Source organism: Ranitomeya variabilis, chromosome 1 (genome assembly GCF_051348905.1).
Source record: "Ranitomeya variabilis isolate aRanVar5 chromosome 1, aRanVar5.hap1, whole genome shotgun sequence".
NCBI lineage: Eukaryota > Metazoa > Chordata > Amphibia > Anura > Dendrobatidae > Ranitomeya > Ranitomeya variabilis.
Window position 1 is genome coordinate 69,591,744 of NC_135232.1, and position 19,405 is coordinate 69,611,148.

The following is a 19,405-nucleotide window of genomic DNA, read 5'->3' on the forward strand; positions in this document are numbered from 1 at the left end:
CTCCCGTGAGCGAGCGGGCGGGCCTGCCTGCCCCTGCAGACAAGCAGAGCAAGCCATGTCGTCACCAAGTCAATGAGATGCAAATGAGGTGATCATTCCCCACCAGCCAGGGGGCCAAAAAAGGGCCAAAGTGTCAAGCAAAGGCAACAACCTCAAACAAACCAAGAAAGCAGCGACACGACACAGGGAAGGTGGCATCCTTCCCCCACAAGGGGGAGCCAAAGGCCACATCTGCCTGCTTTGAGCTTCTCCAAAGTCTCACTTTGGCTCAGCAGAGCATCTTTAGTGTTCTGTCTTTGACCATAGGAAATCAGGGGAAAGCGCGAACGCAGTCCCCCACTACCACAAATTATGCAGTCGAGTTTCCCGCATTTGGGGAAATCGCAGGGGTCAGCACACCCGGAGTGCAATGGATGAGCCTCACCCTGGGAGAACCACCTTAGTGATCATGGTATCTCCCCTGCCAGGTAAGTATGAGTTGGGGCCCGCCGGCCCGACGAGCGCCCCTCCGACGCAGCTCCCCAACATCGCGGAGTCTCGGGCCCGAAAGGGAGGGGGCGGGGGTGGCGTTCGGCACAGACCGCACGGAGGCTCCTCGAGTGGGAGGCGCCGGTCGCTCCCGACGCCCACTCCGCCCCCCCCCAGGGCAGGCCGAGCTCAAGTCCAAAGCCGCCCAAGATGCACAGCAGCAGCCTGAGTCATTTGCATAGAGGAGCGTTGGCTCCGCCCCAGCAGCCTCACGCTGCTGCGCTGGCCTGAGAACATGCTGTAGACAGCTCGAGCTCCAGCTGCCGGCCGGCACCCTCTCGTGACTCGCTCATCTCCGCTCAAGAGGATGCACGCTGGAGGGAGGCTCAAGGGCAGGAGGCCCAAACCGCAGCAGATAGCCGCGCACCAGCGGCCCACTCACAGGTCCAGCTCCAGCCCGAAGGCTGCGAGATGGGGATGCTGCAGGTGCCCTCCCGTGAGCGAGCGGGCGGGCCTGCCTGCCCCTGCAGACAAGCAGAGCAAGCCATGTCGTCACCAAGTCAATGAGATGCAAATGAGGTGATCATTCCCCACCAGCCAGGGGGCCAAAAAAGGGCCAAAGTGTCAAGCAAAGGCAACAACCTCAAACAAACCAAGAAAGCAGCGACACGACACAGGGAAGGTGGCATCCTTCCCCCACAAGGGGGAGCCAAAGGCCACATCTGCCTGCTTTGAGCTTCTCCAAAGTCTCACTTTGGCTCAGCAGAGCATCTTTAGTGTTCTGTCTTTGACCATAGGAAATCAGGGGAAAGCGCGAACGCAGTCCCCCACTACCACAAATTATGCAGTCGAGTTTCCCGCATTTGGGGAAATCGCAGGGGTCAGCACACCCGGAGTGCAATGGATGAGCCTCACCCTGGGAGAACCACCTTAGTGATCATGGTATCTCCCCTGCCAGGTAAGTATGAGTTGGGGCCCGCCGGCCCGACGAGCGCCCCTCCGACGCAGCTCCCCAACATCGCGGAGTCTCGGGCCCGAAAGGGAGGGGGCGGGGGTGGCGTTCGGCACAGACCGCACGGAGGCTCCTCGAGTGGGAGGCGCCGGTCGCTCCCGACGCCCACTCCGCCCCCCCCCAGGGCAGGCCGAGCTCAAGTCCAAAGCCGCCCAAGATGCACAGCAGCAGCCTGAGTCATTTGCATAGAGGAGCGTTGGCTCCGCCCCAGCAGCCTCACGCTGCTGCGCTGGCCTGAGAACATGCTGTAGACAGCTCGAGCTCCAGCTGCCGGCCGGCACCCTCTCGTGACTCGCTCATCTCCGCTCAAGAGGATGCACGCTGGAGGGAGGCTCAAGGGCAGGAGGCCCAAACCGCAGCAGATAGCCGCGCACCAGCGGCCCACTCACAGGTCCAGCTCCAGCCCGAAGGCTGCGAGATGGGGATGCTGCAGGTGCCCTCCCGTGAGCGAGCGGGCGGGCCTGCCTGCCCCTGCAGACAAGCAGAGCAAGCCATGTCGTCACCAAGTCAATGAGATGCAAATGAGGTGATCATTCCCCACCAGCCAGGGGGCCAAAAAAGGGCCAAAGTGTCAAGCAAAGGCAACAACCTCAAACAAACCAAGAAAGCAGCGACACGACACAGGGAAGGTGGCATCCTTCCCCCACAAGGGGGAGCCAAAGGCCACATCTGCCTGCTTTGAGCTTCTCCAAAGTCTCACTTTGGCTCAGCAGAGCATCTTTAGTGTTCTGTCTTTGACCATAGGAAATCAGGGGAAAGCGCGAACGCAGTCCCCCACTACCACAAATTATGCAGTCGAGTTTCCCGCATTTGGGGAAATCGCAGGGGTCAGCACACCCGGAGTGCAATGGATGAGCCTCACCCTGGGAGAACCACCTTAGTGATCATGGTATCTCCCCTGCCAGGTAAGTATGAGTTGGGGCCCGCCGGCCCGACGAGCGCCCCTCCGACGCAGCTCCCCAACATCGCGGAGTCTCGGGCCCGAAAGGGAGGGGGCGGGGGTGGCGTTCGGCACAGACCGCACGGAGGCTCCTCGAGTGGGAGGCGCCGGTCGCTCCCGACGCCCACTCCGCCCCCCCCCAGGGCAGGCCGAGCTCAAGTCCAAAGCCGCCCAAGATGCACAGCAGCAGCCTGAGTCATTTGCATAGAGGAGCGTTGGCTCCGCCCCAGCAGCCTCACGCTGCTGCGCTGGCCTGAGAACATGCTGTAGACAGCTCGAGCTCCAGCTGCCGGCCGGCACCCTCTCGTGACTCGCTCATCTCCGCTCAAGAGGATGCACGCTGGAGGGAGGCTCAAGGGCAGGAGGCCCAAACCGCAGCAGATAGCCGCGCACCAGCGGCCCACTCACAGGTCCAGCTCCAGCCCGAAGGCTGCGAGATGGGGATGCTGCAGGTGCCCTCCCGTGAGCGAGCGGGCGGGCCTGCCTGCCCCTGCAGACAAGCAGAGCAAGCCATGTCGTCACCAAGTCAATGAGATGCAAATGAGGTGATCATTCCCCACCAGCCAGGGGGCCAAAAAAGGGCCAAAGTGTCAAGCAAAGGCAACAACCTCAAACAAACCAAGAAAGCAGCGACACGACACAGGGAAGGTGGCATCCTTCCCCCACAAGGGGGAGCCAAAGGCCACATCTGCCTGCTTTGAGCTTCTCCAAAGTCTCACTTTGGCTCAGCAGAGCATCTTTAGTGTTCTGTCTTTGACCATAGGAAATCAGGGGAAAGCGCGAACGCAGTCCCCCACTACCACAAATTATGCAGTCGAGTTTCCCGCATTTGGGGAAATCGCAGGGGTCAGCACACCCGGAGTGCAATGGATGAGCCTCACCCTGGGAGAACCACCTTAGTGATCATGGTATCTCCCCTGCCAGGTAAGTATGAGTTGGGGCCCGCCGGCCCGACGAGCGCCCCTCCGACGCAGCTCCCCAACATCGCGGAGTCTCGGGCCCGAAAGGGAGGGGGCGGGGGTGGCGTTCGGCACAGACCGCACGGAGGCTCCTCGAGTGGGAGGCGCCGGTCGCTCCCGACGCCCACTCCGCCCCCCCCCAGGGCAGGCCGAGCTCAAGTCCAAAGCCGCCCAAGATGCACAGCAGCAGCCTGAGTCATTTGCATAGAGGAGCGTTGGCTCCGCCCCAGCAGCCTCACGCTGCTGCGCTGGCCTGAGAACATGCTGTAGACAGCTCGAGCTCCAGCTGCCGGCCGGCACCCTCTCGTGACTCGCTCATCTCCGCTCAAGAGGATGCACGCTGGAGGGAGGCTCAAGGGCAGGAGGCCCAAACCGCAGCAGATAGCCGCGCACCAGCGGCCCACTCACAGGTCCAGCTCCAGCCCGAAGGCTGCGAGATGGGGATGCTGCAGGTGCCCTCCCGTGAGCGAGCGGGCGGGCCTGCCTGCCCCTGCAGACAAGCAGAGCAAGCCATGTCGTCACCAAGTCAATGAGATGCAAATGAGGTGATCATTCCCCACCAGCCAGGGGGCCAAAAAAGGGCCAAAGTGTCAAGCAAAGGCAACAACCTCAAACAAACCAAGAAAGCAGCGACACGACACAGGGAAGGTGGCATCCTTCCCCCACAAGGGGGAGCCAAAGGCCACATCTGCCTGCTTTGAGCTTCTCCAAAGTCTCACTTTGGCTCAGCAGAGCATCTTTAGTGTTCTGTCTTTGACCATAGGAAATCAGGGGAAAGCGCGAACGCAGTCCCCCACTACCACAAATTATGCAGTCGAGTTTCCCGCATTTGGGGAAATCGCAGGGGTCAGCACACCCGGAGTGCAATGGATGAGCCTCACCCTGGGAGAACCACCTTAGTGATCATGGTATCTCCCCTGCCAGGTAAGTATGAGTTGGGGCCCGCCGGCCCGACGAGCGCCCCTCCGACGCAGCTCCCCAACATCGCGGAGTCTCGGGCCCGAAAGGGAGGGGGCGGGGGTGGCGTTCGGCACAGACCGCACGGAGGCTCCTCGAGTGGGAGGCGCCGGTCGCTCCCGACGCCCACTCCGCCCCCCCCCAGGGCAGGCCGAGCTCAAGTCCAAAGCCGCCCAAGATGCACAGCAGCAGCCTGAGTCATTTGCATAGAGGAGCGTTGGCTCCGCCCCAGCAGCCTCACGCTGCTGCGCTGGCCTGAGAACATGCTGTAGACAGCTCGAGCTCCAGCTGCCGGCCGGCACCCTCTCGTGACTCGCTCATCTCCGCTCAAGAGGATGCACGCTGGAGGGAGGCTCAAGGGCAGGAGGCCCAAACCGCAGCAGATAGCCGCGCACCAGCGGCCCACTCACAGGTCCAGCTCCAGCCCGAAGGCTGCGAGATGGGGATGCTGCAGGTGCCCTCCCGTGAGCGAGCGGGCGGGCCTGCCTGCCCCTGCAGACAAGCAGAGCAAGCCATGTCGTCACCAAGTCAATGAGATGCAAATGAGGTGATCATTCCCCACCAGCCAGGGGGCCAAAAAAGGGCCAAAGTGTCAAGCAAAGGCAACAACCTCAAACAAACCAAGAAAGCAGCGACACGACACAGGGAAGGTGGCATCCTTCCCCCACAAGGGGGAGCCAAAGGCCACATCTGCCTGCTTTGAGCTTCTCCAAAGTCTCACTTTGGCTCAGCAGAGCATCTTTAGTGTTCTGTCTTTGACCATAGGAAATCAGGGGAAAGCGCGAACGCAGTCCCCCACTACCACAAATTATGCAGTCGAGTTTCCCGCATTTGGGGAAATCGCAGGGGTCAGCACACCCGGAGTGCAATGGATGAGCCTCACCCTGGGAGAACCACCTTAGTGATCATGGTATCTCCCCTGCCAGGTAAGTATGAGTTGGGGCCCGCCGGCCCGACGAGCGCCCCTCCGACGCAGCTCCCCAACATCGCGGAGTCTCGGGCCCGAAAGGGAGGGGGCGGGGGTGGCGTTCGGCACAGACCGCACGGAGGCTCCTCGAGTGGGAGGCGCCGGTCGCTCCCGACGCCCACTCCGCCCCCCCCCAGGGCAGGCCGAGCTCAAGTCCAAAGCCGCCCAAGATGCACAGCAGCAGCCTGAGTCATTTGCATAGAGGAGCGTTGGCTCCGCCCCAGCAGCCTCACGCTGCTGCGCTGGCCTGAGAACATGCTGTAGACAGCTCGAGCTCCAGCTGCCGGCCGGCACCCTCTCGTGACTCGCTCATCTCCGCTCAAGAGGATGCACGCTGGAGGGAGGCTCAAGGGCAGGAGGCCCAAACCGCAGCAGATAGCCGCGCACCAGCGGCCCACTCACAGGTCCAGCTCCAGCCCGAAGGCTGCGAGATGGGGATGCTGCAGGTGCCCTCCCGTGAGCGAGCGGGCGGGCCTGCCTGCCCCTGCAGACAAGCAGAGCAAGCCATGTCGTCACCAAGTCAATGAGATGCAAATGAGGTGATCATTCCCCACCAGCCAGGGGGCCAAAAAAGGGCCAAAGTGTCAAGCAAAGGCAACAACCTCAAACAAACCAAGAAAGCAGCGACACGACACAGGGAAGGTGGCATCCTTCCCCCACAAGGGGGAGCCAAAGGCCACATCTGCCTGCTTTGAGCTTCTCCAAAGTCTCACTTTGGCTCAGCAGAGCATCTTTAGTGTTCTGTCTTTGACCATAGGAAATCAGGGGAAAGCGCGAACGCAGTCCCCCACTACCACAAATTATGCAGTCGAGTTTCCCGCATTTGGGGAAATCGCAGGGGTCAGCACACCCGGAGTGCAATGGATGAGCCTCACCCTGGGAGAACCACCTTAGTGATCATGGTATCTCCCCTGCCAGGTAAGTATGAGTTGGGGCCCGCCGGCCCGACGAGCGCCCCTCCGACGCAGCTCCCCAACATCGCGGAGTCTCGGGCCCGAAAGGGAGGGGGCGGGGGTGGCGTTCGGCACAGACCGCACGGAGGCTCCTCGAGTGGGAGGCGCCGGTCGCTCCCGACGCCCACTCCGCCCCCCCCCAGGGCAGGCCGAGCTCAAGTCCAAAGCCGCCCAAGATGCACAGCAGCAGCCTGAGTCATTTGCATAGAGGAGCGTTGGCTCCGCCCCAGCAGCCTCACGCTGCTGCGCTGGCCTGAGAACATGCTGTAGACAGCTCGAGCTCCAGCTGCCGGCCGGCACCCTCTCGTGACTCGCTCATCTCCGCTCAAGAGGATGCACGCTGGAGGGAGGCTCAAGGGCAGGAGGCCCAAACCGCAGCAGATAGCCGCGCACCAGCGGCCCACTCACAGGTCCAGCTCCAGCCCGAAGGCTGCGAGATGGGGATGCTGCAGGTGCCCTCCCGTGAGCGAGCGGGCGGGCCTGCCTGCCCCTGCAGACAAGCAGAGCAAGCCATGTCGTCACCAAGTCAATGAGATGCAAATGAGGTGATCATTCCCCACCAGCCAGGGGGCCAAAAAAGGGCCAAAGTGTCAAGCAAAGGCAACAACCTCAAACAAACCAAGAAAGCAGCGACACGACACAGGGAAGGTGGCATCCTTCCCCCACAAGGGGGAGCCAAAGGCCACATCTGCCTGCTTTGAGCTTCTCCAAAGTCTCACTTTGGCTCAGCAGAGCATCTTTAGTGTTCTGTCTTTGACCATAGGAAATCAGGGGAAAGCGCGAACGCAGTCCCCCACTACCACAAATTATGCAGTCGAGTTTCCCGCATTTGGGGAAATCGCAGGGGTCAGCACACCCGGAGTGCAATGGATGAGCCTCACCCTGGGAGAACCACCTTAGTGATCATGGTATCTCCCCTGCCAGGTAAGTATGAGTTGGGGCCCGCCGGCCCGACGAGCGCCCCTCCGACGCAGCTCCCCAACATCGCGGAGTCTCGGGCCCGAAAGGGAGGGGGCGGGGGTGGCGTTCGGCACAGACCGCACGGAGGCTCCTCGAGTGGGAGGCGCCGGTCGCTCCCGACGCCCACTCCGCCCCCCCCCAGGGCAGGCCGAGCTCAAGTCCAAAGCCGCCCAAGATGCACAGCAGCAGCCTGAGTCATTTGCATAGAGGAGCGTTGGCTCCGCCCCAGCAGCCTCACGCTGCTGCGCTGGCCTGAGAACATGCTGTAGACAGCTCGAGCTCCAGCTGCCGGCCGGCACCCTCTCGTGACTCGCTCATCTCCGCTCAAGAGGATGCACGCTGGAGGGAGGCTCAAGGGCAGGAGGCCCAAACCGCAGCAGATAGCCGCGCACCAGCGGCCCACTCACAGGTCCAGCTCCAGCCCGAAGGCTGCGAGATGGGGATGCTGCAGGTGCCCTCCCGTGAGCGAGCGGGCGGGCCTGCCTGCCCCTGCAGACAAGCAGAGCAAGCCATGTCGTCACCAAGTCAATGAGATGCAAATGAGGTGATCATTCCCCACCAGCCAGGGGGCCAAAAAAGGGCCAAAGTGTCAAGCAAAGGCAACAACCTCAAACAAACCAAGAAAGCAGCGACACGACACAGGGAAGGTGGCATCCTTCCCCCACAAGGGGGAGCCAAAGGCCACATCTGCCTGCTTTGAGCTTCTCCAAAGTCTCACTTTGGCTCAGCAGAGCATCTTTAGTGTTCTGTCTTTGACCATAGGAAATCAGGGGAAAGCGCGAACGCAGTCCCCCACTACCACAAATTATGCAGTCGAGTTTCCCGCATTTGGGGAAATCGCAGGGGTCAGCACACCCGGAGTGCAATGGATGAGCCTCACCCTGGGAGAACCACCTTAGTGATCATGGTATCTCCCCTGCCAGGTAAGTATGAGTTGGGGCCCGCCGGCCCGACGAGCGCCCCTCCGACGCAGCTCCCCAACATCGCGGAGTCTCGGGCCCGAAAGGGAGGGGGCGGGGGTGGCGTTCGGCACAGACCGCACGGAGGCTCCTCGAGTGGGAGGCGCCGGTCGCTCCCGACGCCCACTCCGCCCCCCCCCAGGGCAGGCCGAGCTCAAGTCCAAAGCCGCCCAAGATGCACAGCAGCAGCCTGAGTCATTTGCATAGAGGAGCGTTGGCTCCGCCCCAGCAGCCTCACGCTGCTGCGCTGGCCTGAGAACATGCTGTAGACAGCTCGAGCTCCAGCTGCCGGCCGGCACCCTCTCGTGACTCGCTCATCTCCGCTCAAGAGGATGCACGCTGGAGGGAGGCTCAAGGGCAGGAGGCCCAAACCGCAGCAGATAGCCGCGCACCAGCGGCCCACTCACAGGTCCAGCTCCAGCCCGAAGGCTGCGAGATGGGGATGCTGCAGGTGCCCTCCCGTGAGCGAGCGGGCGGGCCTGCCTGCCCCTGCAGACAAGCAGAGCAAGCCATGTCGTCACCAAGTCAATGAGATGCAAATGAGGTGATCATTCCCCACCAGCCAGGGGGCCAAAAAAGGGCCAAAGTGTCAAGCAAAGGCAACAACCTCAAACAAACCAAGAAAGCAGCGACACGACACAGGGAAGGTGGCATCCTTCCCCCACAAGGGGGAGCCAAAGGCCACATCTGCCTGCTTTGAGCTTCTCCAAAGTCTCACTTTGGCTCAGCAGAGCATCTTTAGTGTTCTGTCTTTGACCATAGGAAATCAGGGGAAAGCGCGAACGCAGTCCCCCACTACCACAAATTATGCAGTCGAGTTTCCCGCATTTGGGGAAATCGCAGGGGTCAGCACACCCGGAGTGCAATGGATGAGCCTCACCCTGGGAGAACCACCTTAGTGATCATGGTATCTCCCCTGCCAGGTAAGTATGAGTTGGGGCCCGCCGGCCCGACGAGCGCCCCTCCGACGCAGCTCCCCAACATCGCGGAGTCTCGGGCCCGAAAGGGAGGGGGCGGGGGTGGCGTTCGGCACAGACCGCACGGAGGCTCCTCGAGTGGGAGGCGCCGGTCGCTCCCGACGCCCACTCCGCCCCCCCCCAGGGCAGGCCGAGCTCAAGTCCAAAGCCGCCCAAGATGCACAGCAGCAGCCTGAGTCATTTGCATAGAGGAGCGTTGGCTCCGCCCCAGCAGCCTCACGCTGCTGCGCTGGCCTGAGAACATGCTGTAGACAGCTCGAGCTCCAGCTGCCGGCCGGCACCCTCTCGTGACTCGCTCATCTCCGCTCAAGAGGATGCACGCTGGAGGGAGGCTCAAGGGCAGGAGGCCCAAACCGCAGCAGATAGCCGCGCACCAGCGGCCCACTCACAGGTCCAGCTCCAGCCCGAAGGCTGCGAGATGGGGATGCTGCAGGTGCCCTCCCGTGAGCGAGCGGGCGGGCCTGCCTGCCCCTGCAGACAAGCAGAGCAAGCCATGTTGTCACCAAGTCAATGAGATGCAAATGAGGTGATCATTCCCCACCAGCCAGGGGGCCAAAAAAGGGCCAAAGTGTCAAGCAAAGGCAACAACCTCAAACAAACCAAGAAAGCAGCGACACGACACAGGGAAGGTGGCATCCTTCCCCCACAAGGGGGAGCCAAAGGCCACATCTGCCTGCTTTGAGCTTCTCCAAAGTCTCACTTTGGCTCAGCAGAGCATCTTTAGTGTTCTGTCTTTGACCATAGGAAATCAGGGGAAAGCGCGAACGCAGTCCCCCACTACCACAAATTATGCAGTCGAGTTTCCCGCATTTGGGGAAATCGCAGGGGTCAGCACACCCGGAGTGCAATGGATGAGCCTCACCCTGGGAGAACCACCTTAGTGATCATGGTATCTCCCCTGCCAGGTAAGTATGAGTTGGGGCCCGCCGGCCCGACGAGCGCCCCTCCGACGCAGCTCCCCAACATCGCGGAGTCTCGGGCCCGAAAGGGAGGGGGCGGGGGTGGCGTTCGGCACAGACCGCACGGAGGCTCCTCGAGTGGGAGGCGCCGGTCGCTCCCGACGCCCACTCCGCCCCCCCCCAGGGCAGGCCGAGCTCAAGTCCAAAGCCGCCCAAGATGCACAGCAGCAGCCTGAGTCATTTGCATAGAGGAGCGTTGGCTCCGCCCCAGCAGCCTCACGCTGCTGCGCTGGCCTGAGAACATGCTGTAGACAGCTCGAGCTCCAGCTGCCGGCCGGCACCCTCTCGTGACTCGCTCATCTCCGCTCAAGAGGATGCACGCTGGAGGGAGGCTCAAGGGCAGGAGGCCCAAACCGCAGCAGATAGCCGCGCACCAGCGGCCCACTCACAGGTCCAGCTCCAGCCCGAAGGCTGCGAGATGGGGATGCTGCAGGTGCCCTCCCGTGAGCGAGCGGGCGGGCCTGCCTGCCCCTGCAGACAAGCAGAGCAAGCCATGTCGTCACCAAGTCAATGAGATGCAAATGAGGTGATCATTCCCCACCAGCCAGGGGGCCAAAAAAGGGCCAAAGTGTCAAGCAAAGGCAACAACCTCAAACAAACCAAGAAAGCAGCGACACGACACAGGGAAGGTGGCATCCTTCCCCCACAAGGGGGAGCCAAAGGCCACATCTGCCTGCTTTGAGCTTCTCCAAAGTCTCACTTTGGCTCAGCAGAGCATCTTTAGTGTTCTGTCTTTGACCATAGGAAATCAGGGGAAAGCGCGAACGCAGTCCCCCACTACCACAAATTATGCAGTCGAGTTTCCCGCATTTGGGGAAATCGCAGGGGTCAGCACACCCGGAGTGCAATGGATGAGCCTCACCCTGGGAGAACCACCTTAGTGATCATGGTATCTCCCCTGCCAGGTAAGTATGAGTTGGGGCCCGCCGGCCCGACGAGCGCCCCTCCGACGCAGCTCCCCAACATCGCGGAGTCTCGGGCCCGAAAGGGAGGGGGCGGGGGTGGCGTTCGGCACAGACCGCACGGAGGCTCCTCGAGTGGGAGGCGCCGGTCGCTCCCGACGCCCACTCCGCCCCCCCCCAGGGCAGGCCGAGCTCAAGTCCAAAGCCGCCCAAGATGCACAGCAGCAGCCTGAGTCATTTGCATAGAGGAGCGTTGGCTCCGCCCCAGCAGCCTCACGCTGCTGCGCTGGCCTGAGAACATGCTGTAGACAGCTCGAGCTCCAGCTGCCGGCCGGCACCCTCTCGTGACTCGCTCATCTCCGCTCAAGAGGATGCACGCTGGAGGGAGGCTCAAGGGCAGGAGGCCCAAACCGCAGCAGATAGCCGCGCACCAGCGGCCCACTCACAGGTCCAGCTCCAGCCCGAAGGCTGCGAGATGGGGATGCTGCAGGTGCCCTCCCGTGAGCGAGCGGGCGGGCCTGCCTGCCCCTGCAGACAAGCAGAGCAAGCCATGTCGTCACCAAGTCAATGAGATGCAAATGAGGTGATCATTCCCCACCAGCCAGGGGGCCAAAAAAGGGCCAAAGTGTCAAGCAAAGGCAACAACCTCAAACAAACCAAGAAAGCAGCGACACGACACAGGGAAGGTGGCATCCTTCCCCCACAAGGGGGAGCCAAAGGCCACATCTGCCTGCTTTGAGCTTCTCCAAAGTCTCACTTTGGCTCAGCAGAGCATCTTTAGTGTTCTGTCTTTGACCATAGGAAATCAGGGGAAAGCGCGAACGCAGTCCCCCACTACCACAAATTATGCAGTCGAGTTTCCCGCATTTGGGGAAATCGCAGGGGTCAGCACACCCGGAGTGCAATGGATGAGCCTCACCCTGGGAGAACCACCTTAGTGATCATGGTATCTCCCCTGCCAGGTAAGTATGAGTTGGGGCCCGCCGGCCCGACGAGCGCCCCTCCGACGCAGCTCCCCAACATCGCGGAGTCTCGGGCCCGAAAGGGAGGGGGCGGGGGTGGCGTTCGGCACAGACCGCACGGAGGCTCCTCGAGTGGGAGGCGCCGGTCGCTCCCGACGCCCACTCCGCCCCCCCCCAGGGCAGGCCGAGCTCAAGTCCAAAGCCGCCCAAGATGCACAGCAGCAGCCTGAGTCATTTGCATAGAGGAGCGTTGGCTCCGCCCCAGCAGCCTCACGCTGCTGCGCTGGCCTGAGAACATGCTGTAGACAGCTCGAGCTCCAGCTGCCGGCCGGCACCCTCTCGTGACTCGCTCATCTCCGCTCAAGAGGATGCACGCTGGAGGGAGGCTCAAGGGCAGGAGGCCCAAACCGCAGCAGATAGCCGCGCACCAGCGGCCCACTCACAGGTCCAGCTCCAGCCCGAAGGCTGCGAGATGGGGATGCTGCAGGTGCCCTCCCGTGAGCGAGCGGGCGGGCCTGCCTGCCCCTGCAGACAAGCAGAGCAAGCCATGTCGTCACCAAGTCAATGAGATGCAAATGAGGTGATCATTCCCCACCAGCCAGGGGGCCAAAAAAGGGCCAAAGTGTCAAGCAAAGGCAACAACCTCAAACAAACCAAGAAAGCAGCGACACGACACAGGGAAGGTGGCATCCTTCCCCCACAAGGGGGAGCCAAAGGCCACATCTGCCTGCTTTGAGCTTCTCCAAAGTCTCACTTTGGCTCAGCAGAGCATCTTTAGTGTTCTGTCTTTGACCATAGGAAATCAGGGGAAAGCGCGAACGCAGTCCCCCACTACCACAAATTATGCAGTCGAGTTTCCCGCATTTGGGGAAATCGCAGGGGTCAGCACACCCGGAGTGCAATGGATGAGCCTCACCCTGGGAGAACCACCTTAGTGATCATGGTATCTCCCCTGCCAGGTAAGTATGAGTTGGGGCCCGCCGGCCCGACGAGCGCCCCTCCGACGCAGCTCCCCAACATCGCGGAGTCTCGGGCCCGAAAGGGAGGGGGCGGGGGTGGCGTTCGGCACAGACCGCACGGAGGCTCCTCGAGTGGGAGGCGCCGGTCGCTCCCGACGCCCACTCCGCCCCACCCCAGGGCAGGCCGAGCTCAAGTCCAAAGCCGCCCAAGATGCACAGCAGCAGCCTGAGTCATTTGCATAGAGGAGCGTTGGCTCCGCCCCAGCAGCCTCACGCTGCTGCGCTGGCCTGAGAACATGCTGTAGACAGCTCGAGCTCCAGCTGCCGGCCGGCACCCTCTCGTGACTCGCTCATCTCCGCTCAAGAGGATGCACGCTGGAGGGAGGCTCAAGGGCAGGAGGCCCAAACCGCAGCAGATAGCCGCGCACCAGCGGCCCACTCACAGGTCCAGCTCCAGCCCGAAGGCTGCGAGATGGGGATGCTGCAGGTGCCCTCCCGTGAGCGAGCGGGCGGGCCTGCCTGCCCCTGCAGACAAGCAGAGCAAGCCATGTCGTCACCAAGTCAATGAGATGCAAATGAGGTGATCATTCCCCACCAGCCAGGGGGCCAAAAAAGGGCCAAAGTGTCAAGCAAAGGCAACAACCTCAAACAAACCAAGAAAGCAGCGACACGACACAGGGAAGGTGGCATCCTTCCCCCACAAGGGGGAGCCAAAGGCCACATCTGCCTGCTTTGAGCTTCTCCAAAGTCTCACTTTGGCTCAGCAGAGCATCTTTAGTGTTCTGTCTTTGACCATAGGAAATCAGGGGAAAGCGCGAACGCAGTCCCCCACTACCACAAATTATGCAGTCGAGTTTCCCGCATTTGGGGAAATCGCAGGGGTCAGCACACCCGGAGTGCAATGGATGAGCCTCACCCTGGGAGAACCACCTTAGTGATCATGGTATCTCCCCTGCCAGGTAAGTATGAGTTGGGGCCCGCCGGCCCGACGAGCGCCCCTCCGACGCAGCTCCCCAACATCGCGGAGTCTCGGGCCCGAAAGGGAGGGGGCGGGGGTGGCGTTCGGCACAGACCGCACGGAGGCTCCTCGAGTGGGAGGCGCCGGTCGCTCCCGACGCCCACTCCGCCCCCCCCCAGGGCAGGCCGAGCTCAAGTCCAAAGCCGCCCAAGATGCACAGCAGCAGCCTGAGTCATTTGCATAGAGGAGCGTTGGCTCCGCCCCAGCAGCCTCACGCTGCTGCGCTGGCCTGAGAACATGCTGTAGACAGCTCGAGCTCCAGCTGCCGGCCGGCACCCTCTCGTGACTCGCTCATCTCCGCTCAAGAGGATGCACGCTGGAGGGAGGCTCAAGGGCAGGAGGCCCAAACCGCAGCAGATAGCCGCGCACCAGCGGCCCACTCACAGGTCCAGCTCCAGCCCGAAGGCTGCGAGATGGGGATGCTGCAGGTGCCCTCCCGTGAGCGAGCGGGCGGGCCTGCCTGCCCCTGCAGACAAGCAGAGCAAGCCATGTCGTCACCAAGTCAATGAGATGCAAATGAGGTGATCATTCCCCACCAGCCAGGGGGCCAAAAAAGGGCCAAAGTGTCAAGCAAAGGCAACAACCTCAAACAAACCAAGAAAGCAGCGACACGACACAGGGAAGGTGGCATCCTTCCCCCACAAGGGGGAGCCAAAGGCCACATCTGCCTGCTTTGAGCTTCTCCAAAGTCTCACTTTGGCTCAGCAGAGCATCTTTAGTGTTCTGTCTTTGACCATAGGAAATCAGGGGAAAGCGCGAACGCAGTCCCCCACTACCACAAATTATGCAGTCGAGTTTCCCGCATTTGGGGAAATCGCAGGGGTCAGCACACCCGGAGTGCAATGGATGAGCCTCACCCTGGGAGAACCACCTTAGTGATCATGGTATCTCCCCTGCCAGGTAAGTATGAGTTGGGGCCCGCCGGCCCGACGAGCGCCCCTCCGACGCAGCTCCCCAACATCGCGGAGTCTCGGGCCCGAAAGGGAGGGGGCGGGGGTGGCGTTCGGCACAGACCGCACGGAGGCTCCTCGAGTGGGAGGCGCCGGTCGCTCCCGACGCCCACTCCGCCCCCCCCCAGGGCAGGCCGAGCTCAAGTCCAAAGCCGCCCAAGATGCACAGCAGCAGCCTGAGTCATTTGCATAGAGGAGCGTTGGCTCCGCCCCAGCAGCCTCACGCTGCTGCGCTGGCCTGAGAACATGCTGTAGACAGCTCGAGCTCCAGCTGCCGGCCGGCACCCTCTCGTGACTCGCTCATCTCCGCTCAAGAGGATGCACGCTGGAGGGAGGCTCAAGGGCAGGAGGCCCAAACCGCAGCAGATAGCCGCGCACCAGCGGCCCACTCACAGGTCCAGCTCCAGCCCGAAGGCTGCGAGATGGGGATGCTGCAGGTGCCCTCCCGTGAGCGAGCGGGCGGGCCTGCCTGCCCCTGCAGACAAGCAGAGCAAGCCATGTCGTCACCAAGTCAATGAGATGCAAATGAGGTGATCATTCCCCACCAGCCAGGGGGCCAAAAAAGGGCCAAAGTGTCAAGCAAAGGCAACAACCTCAAACAAACCAAGAAAGCAGCGACACGACACAGGGAAGGTGGCATCCTTCCCCCACAAGGGGGAGCCAAAGGCCACATCTGCCTGCTTTGAGCTTCTCCAAAGTCTCACTTTGGCTCAGCAGAGCATCTTTAGTGTTCTGTCTTTGACCATAGGAAATCAGGGGAAAGCGCGAACGCAGTCCCCCACTACCACAAATTATGCAGTCGAGTTTCCCGCATTTGGGGAAATCGCAGGGGTCAGCACACCCGGAGTGCAATGGATGAGCCTCACCCTGGGAGAACCACCTTAGTGATCATGGTATCTCCCCTGCCAGGTAAGTATGAGTTGGGGCCCGCCGGCCCGACGAGCGCCCCTCCGACGCAGCTCCCCAACATCGCGGAGTCTCGGGCCCGAAAGGGAGGGGGCGGGGGTGGCGTTCGGCACAGACCGCACGGAGGCTCCTCGAGTGGGAGGCGCCGGTCGCTCCCGACGCCCACTCCGCCCCCCCCCAGGGCAGGCCGAGCTCAAGTCCAAAGCCGCCCAAGATGCACAGCAGCAGCCTGAGTCATTTGCATAGAGGAGCGTTGGCTCCGCCCCAGCAGCCTCACGCTGCTGCGCTGGCCTGAGAACATGCTGTAGACAGCTCGAGCTCCAGCTGCCGGCCGGCACCCTCTCGTGACTCGCTCATCTCCGCTCAAGAGGATGCACGCTGGAGGGAGGCTCAAGGGCAGGAGGCCCAAACCGCAGCAGATAGCCGCGCACCAGCGGCCCACTCACAGGTCCAGCTCCAGCCCGAAGGCTGCGAGATGGGGATGCTGCAGGTGCCCTCCCGTGAGCGAGCGGGCGGGCCTGCCTGCCCCTGCAGACAAGCAGAGCAAGCCATGTCGTCACCAAGTCAATGAGATGCAAATGAGGTGATCATTCCCCACCAGCCAGGGGGCCAAAAAAGGGCCAAAGTGTCAAGCAAAGGCAACAACCTCAAACAAACCAAGAAAGCAGCGACACGACACAGGGAAGGTGGCATCCTTCCCCCACAAGGGGGAGCCAAAGGCCACATCTGCCTGCTTTGAGCTTCTCCAAAGTCTCACTTTGGCTCAGCAGAGCATCTTTAGTGTTCTGTCTTTGACCATAGGAAATCAGGGGAAAGCGCGAACGCAGTCCCCCACTACCACAAATTATGCAGTCGAGTTTCCCGCATTTGGGGAAATCGCAGGGGTCAGCACACCCGGAGTGCAATGGATGAGCCTCACCCTGGGAGAACCACCTTAGTGATCATGGTATCTCCCCTGCCAGGTAAGTATGAGTTGGGGCCCGCCGGCCCGACGAGCGCCCCTCCGACGCAGCTCCCCAACATCGCGGAGTCTCGGGCCCGAAAGGGAGGGGGCGGGGGTGGCGTTCGGCACAGACCGCACGGAGGCTCCTCGAGTGGGAGGCGCCGGTCGCTCCCGACGCCCACTCCGCCCCCCCCCAGGGCAGGCCGAGCTCAAGTCCAAAGCCGCCCAAGATGCACAGCAGCAGCCTGAGTCATTTGCATAGAGGAGCGTTGGCTCCGCCCCAGCAGCCTCACGCTGCTGCGCTGGCCTGAGAACATGCTGTAGACAGCTCGAGCTCCAGCTGCCGGCCGGCACCCTCTCGTGACTCGCTCATCTCCGCTCAAGAGGATGCACGCTGGAGGGAGGCTCAAGGGCAGGAGGCCCAAACCGCAGCAGATAGCCGCGCACCAGCGGCCCACTCACAGGTCCAGCTCCAGCCCGAAGGCTGCGAGATGGGGATGCTGCAGGTGCCCTCCCGTGAGCGAGCGGGCGGGCCTGCCTGCCCCTGCAGACAAGCAGAGCAAGCCATGTCGTCACCAAGTCAATGAGATGCAAATGAGGTGATCATTCCCCACCAGCCAGGGGGCCAAAAAAGGGCCAAAGTGTCAAGCAAAGGCAACAACCTCAAACAAACCAAGAAAGCAGCGACACGACACAGGGAAGGTGGCATCCTTCCCCCACAAGGGGGAGCCAAAGGCCACATCTGCCTGCTTTGAGCTTCTCCAAAGTCTCACTTTGGCTCAGCAGAGCATCTTTAGTGTTCTGTCTTTGACCATAGGAAATCAGGGGAAAGCGCGAACGCAGTCCCCCACTACCACAAATTATGCAGTCGAGTTTCCCGCATTTGGGGAAATCGCAGGGGTCAGCACACCCGGAGTGCAATGGATGAGCCTCACCCTGGGAGAACCACCTTAGTGATCATGGTATCTCCCCTGCCAGGTAAGTATGAGTTGGGGCCCGCCGGCCCGACGAGCGCCCCTCCGACGCAGCTCCCCAACATCGCGGAGTCTCGGGCCCGAAAGGGAGGGGGCGGGGGTGGCGTTCGGCACAGACCGCACGGAGGCTCCTCGAGTGGGAGGCGCCGGTCGCTCCCGACGCCCACTCCGCCCCCCCCCAGGGCAGGCCGAGCTCAAGTCCAAAGCCGCCCAAGATGCACAGCAGCAGCCTGAGTCATTTGCATAGAGGAGCGTTGGCTCCGCCCCAGCAGCCTCACGCTGCTGCGCTGGCCTGAGAACATGCTGTAGACAGCTCGAGCTCCAGCTGCCGGCCGGCACCCTCTCGTGACTCGCTCATCTCCGCTCAAGAGGATGCACGCTGGAGGGAGGCTCAAGGGCAGGAGGCCCAAACCGCAGCAGATAGCCGCGCACCAGCGGCCCACTCACAGGTCCAGCTCCAGCCCGAAGGCTGCGAGATGGGGATGCTGCAGGTGCCCTCCCGTGAGCGAGCGGGCGGGCCTGCCTGCCCCTGCAGACAAGCAGAGCAAGCCATGTTGTCACCAAGTCAATGAGATGCAAATGAGGTGATCATTCCCCACCAGCCAGGGGGCCAAAAAAGGGCCAAAGTGTCAAGCAAAGGCAACAACCTCAAACAAACCAAGAAAGCAGCGACACGACACAGGGAAGGTGGCATCCTTCCCCCACAAGGGGGAGCCAAAGGCCACATCTGCCTGCTTTGAGCTTCTCCAAAGTCTCACTTTGGCTCAGCAGAGCATCTTTAGTGTTCTGTCTTTGACCATAGGAAATCAGGGGAAAGCGCGAACGCAGTCCCCCACTACCACAAATTATGCAGTCGAGTTTCCCGCATTTGGGGAAATCGCAGGGGTCAGCACACCCGGAGTGCAATGGATGAGCCTCACCCTGGGAGAACCACCTTAGTGATCATGGTATCTCCCCTGCCAGGTAAGTATGAGTTGGGGCCCGCCGGCCCGACGAGCGCCCCTCCGACGCAGCTCCCCAACATCGCGGAGTCTCGGGCCCGAAAGGGAGGGGGCGGGGGTGGCGTTCGGCACAGACCGCACGGAGGCTCCTCGAGTGGGAGGCGCCGGTCGCTCCCGACGCCCACTCCGCCCCCCCCCAGGGCAGGCCGAGCTCAAGTCCAAAGCCGCCCAAGATGCACAGCAGCAGCCTGAGTCATTTGCATAGAGGAGCGTTGGCTCCGCCCCAGCAGCCTCACGCTGCTGCGCTGGCCTGAGAACATGCTGTAGACAGCTCGAGCTCCAGCTGCCGGCCGGCACCCTCTCGTGACTCGCTCATCTCCGCTCAAGAGGATGCACGCTGGAGGGAGGCTCAAGGGCAGGAGGCCCAAACCGCAGCAGATAGCCGCGCACCAGCGGCCCACTCACAGGTCCAGCTCCAGCCCGAAGGCTGCGAGATGGGGATGCTGCAGGTGCCCTCCCGTGAGCGAGCGGGCGGGCCTGCCTGCCCCTGCAGACAAGCAGAGCAAGCCATGTCGTCACCAAGTCAATGAGATGCAAATGAGGTGATCATTCCCCACCAGCCAGGGGGCCAAAAAAGGGCCAAAGTGTCAAGCAAAGGCAACAACCTCAAACAAACCAAGAAAGCAGCGACACGACACAGGGAAGGTGGCATCCTTCCCCCACAAGGGGGAGCCAAAGG

The 19,405-nt window shown here is 62.1% G+C and overlaps 20 non-coding genes across 20 annotated transcripts; all 20 read right to left on the minus strand.

The window, feature by feature from the left end:
- Nucleotides 1-311: 311 nt before the first annotated feature.
- LOC143801140 (U1 spliceosomal RNA) lies at nucleotides 312-475 on the minus strand. Its single transcript, XR_013220778.1, has one exon. It is a non-coding gene; the product is annotated as a U1 spliceosomal RNA (small nuclear RNA).
- Nucleotides 476-1,270: 795 nt separating this feature from the next.
- Nucleotides 1,271-1,434, minus strand: LOC143801141 (U1 spliceosomal RNA). The gene has a single exon (XR_013220779.1). It is a non-coding gene; the product is annotated as a U1 spliceosomal RNA (small nuclear RNA).
- Nucleotides 1,435-2,229: 795 nt separating this feature from the next.
- Nucleotides 2,230-2,393, minus strand: LOC143801142 (U1 spliceosomal RNA). Its single transcript, XR_013220780.1, has one exon. It is a non-coding gene; the product is annotated as a U1 spliceosomal RNA (small nuclear RNA).
- Nucleotides 2,394-3,188: 795 nt separating this feature from the next.
- LOC143801143 (U1 spliceosomal RNA) lies at nucleotides 3,189-3,352 on the minus strand. Its single transcript, XR_013220781.1, has one exon. It is a non-coding gene; the product is annotated as a U1 spliceosomal RNA (small nuclear RNA).
- A 795-nt stretch (nucleotides 3,353-4,147) lies between these two features.
- On the minus strand, nucleotides 4,148-4,311 carry LOC143801144 (U1 spliceosomal RNA). The gene has a single exon (XR_013220782.1). It is a non-coding gene; the product is annotated as a U1 spliceosomal RNA (small nuclear RNA).
- Nucleotides 4,312-5,106: 795 nt separating this feature from the next.
- On the minus strand, nucleotides 5,107-5,270 carry LOC143801147 (U1 spliceosomal RNA). The gene has a single exon (XR_013220783.1). It is a non-coding gene; the product is annotated as a U1 spliceosomal RNA (small nuclear RNA).
- Nucleotides 5,271-6,065: 795 nt separating this feature from the next.
- Nucleotides 6,066-6,229, minus strand: LOC143801148 (U1 spliceosomal RNA). The gene has a single exon (XR_013220784.1). It is a non-coding gene; the product is annotated as a U1 spliceosomal RNA (small nuclear RNA).
- A 795-nt stretch (nucleotides 6,230-7,024) lies between these two features.
- On the minus strand, nucleotides 7,025-7,188 carry LOC143801149 (U1 spliceosomal RNA). The gene has a single exon (XR_013220785.1). It is a non-coding gene; the product is annotated as a U1 spliceosomal RNA (small nuclear RNA).
- Nucleotides 7,189-7,983: 795 nt separating this feature from the next.
- On the minus strand, nucleotides 7,984-8,147 carry LOC143801150 (U1 spliceosomal RNA). Its single transcript, XR_013220786.1, has one exon. It is a non-coding gene; the product is annotated as a U1 spliceosomal RNA (small nuclear RNA).
- Nucleotides 8,148-8,942: 795 nt separating this feature from the next.
- On the minus strand, nucleotides 8,943-9,106 carry LOC143801151 (U1 spliceosomal RNA). The gene has a single exon (XR_013220787.1). It is a non-coding gene; the product is annotated as a U1 spliceosomal RNA (small nuclear RNA).
- Nucleotides 9,107-9,901: 795 nt separating this feature from the next.
- LOC143801152 (U1 spliceosomal RNA) lies at nucleotides 9,902-10,065 on the minus strand. Its single transcript, XR_013220788.1, has one exon. It is a non-coding gene; the product is annotated as a U1 spliceosomal RNA (small nuclear RNA).
- A 795-nt stretch (nucleotides 10,066-10,860) lies between these two features.
- LOC143801153 (U1 spliceosomal RNA) lies at nucleotides 10,861-11,024 on the minus strand. The gene has a single exon (XR_013220789.1). It is a non-coding gene; the product is annotated as a U1 spliceosomal RNA (small nuclear RNA).
- Nucleotides 11,025-11,819: 795 nt separating this feature from the next.
- Nucleotides 11,820-11,983, minus strand: LOC143801154 (U1 spliceosomal RNA). The gene has a single exon (XR_013220790.1). It is a non-coding gene; the product is annotated as a U1 spliceosomal RNA (small nuclear RNA).
- Nucleotides 11,984-12,778: 795 nt separating this feature from the next.
- Nucleotides 12,779-12,942, minus strand: LOC143801155 (U1 spliceosomal RNA). Its single transcript, XR_013220791.1, has one exon. It is a non-coding gene; the product is annotated as a U1 spliceosomal RNA (small nuclear RNA).
- Nucleotides 12,943-13,737: 795 nt separating this feature from the next.
- LOC143801156 (U1 spliceosomal RNA) lies at nucleotides 13,738-13,901 on the minus strand. The gene has a single exon (XR_013220792.1). It is a non-coding gene; the product is annotated as a U1 spliceosomal RNA (small nuclear RNA).
- Nucleotides 13,902-14,696: 795 nt separating this feature from the next.
- LOC143801158 (U1 spliceosomal RNA) lies at nucleotides 14,697-14,860 on the minus strand. The gene has a single exon (XR_013220793.1). It is a non-coding gene; the product is annotated as a U1 spliceosomal RNA (small nuclear RNA).
- A 795-nt stretch (nucleotides 14,861-15,655) lies between these two features.
- On the minus strand, nucleotides 15,656-15,819 carry LOC143801159 (U1 spliceosomal RNA). Its single transcript, XR_013220794.1, has one exon. It is a non-coding gene; the product is annotated as a U1 spliceosomal RNA (small nuclear RNA).
- Nucleotides 15,820-16,614: 795 nt separating this feature from the next.
- Nucleotides 16,615-16,778, minus strand: LOC143801160 (U1 spliceosomal RNA). The gene has a single exon (XR_013220795.1). It is a non-coding gene; the product is annotated as a U1 spliceosomal RNA (small nuclear RNA).
- Nucleotides 16,779-17,573: 795 nt separating this feature from the next.
- On the minus strand, nucleotides 17,574-17,737 carry LOC143801162 (U1 spliceosomal RNA). Its single transcript, XR_013220796.1, has one exon. It is a non-coding gene; the product is annotated as a U1 spliceosomal RNA (small nuclear RNA).
- A 795-nt stretch (nucleotides 17,738-18,532) lies between these two features.
- Nucleotides 18,533-18,696, minus strand: LOC143801163 (U1 spliceosomal RNA). The gene has a single exon (XR_013220797.1). It is a non-coding gene; the product is annotated as a U1 spliceosomal RNA (small nuclear RNA).
- Nucleotides 18,697-19,405: the final 709 nt, after the last annotated feature.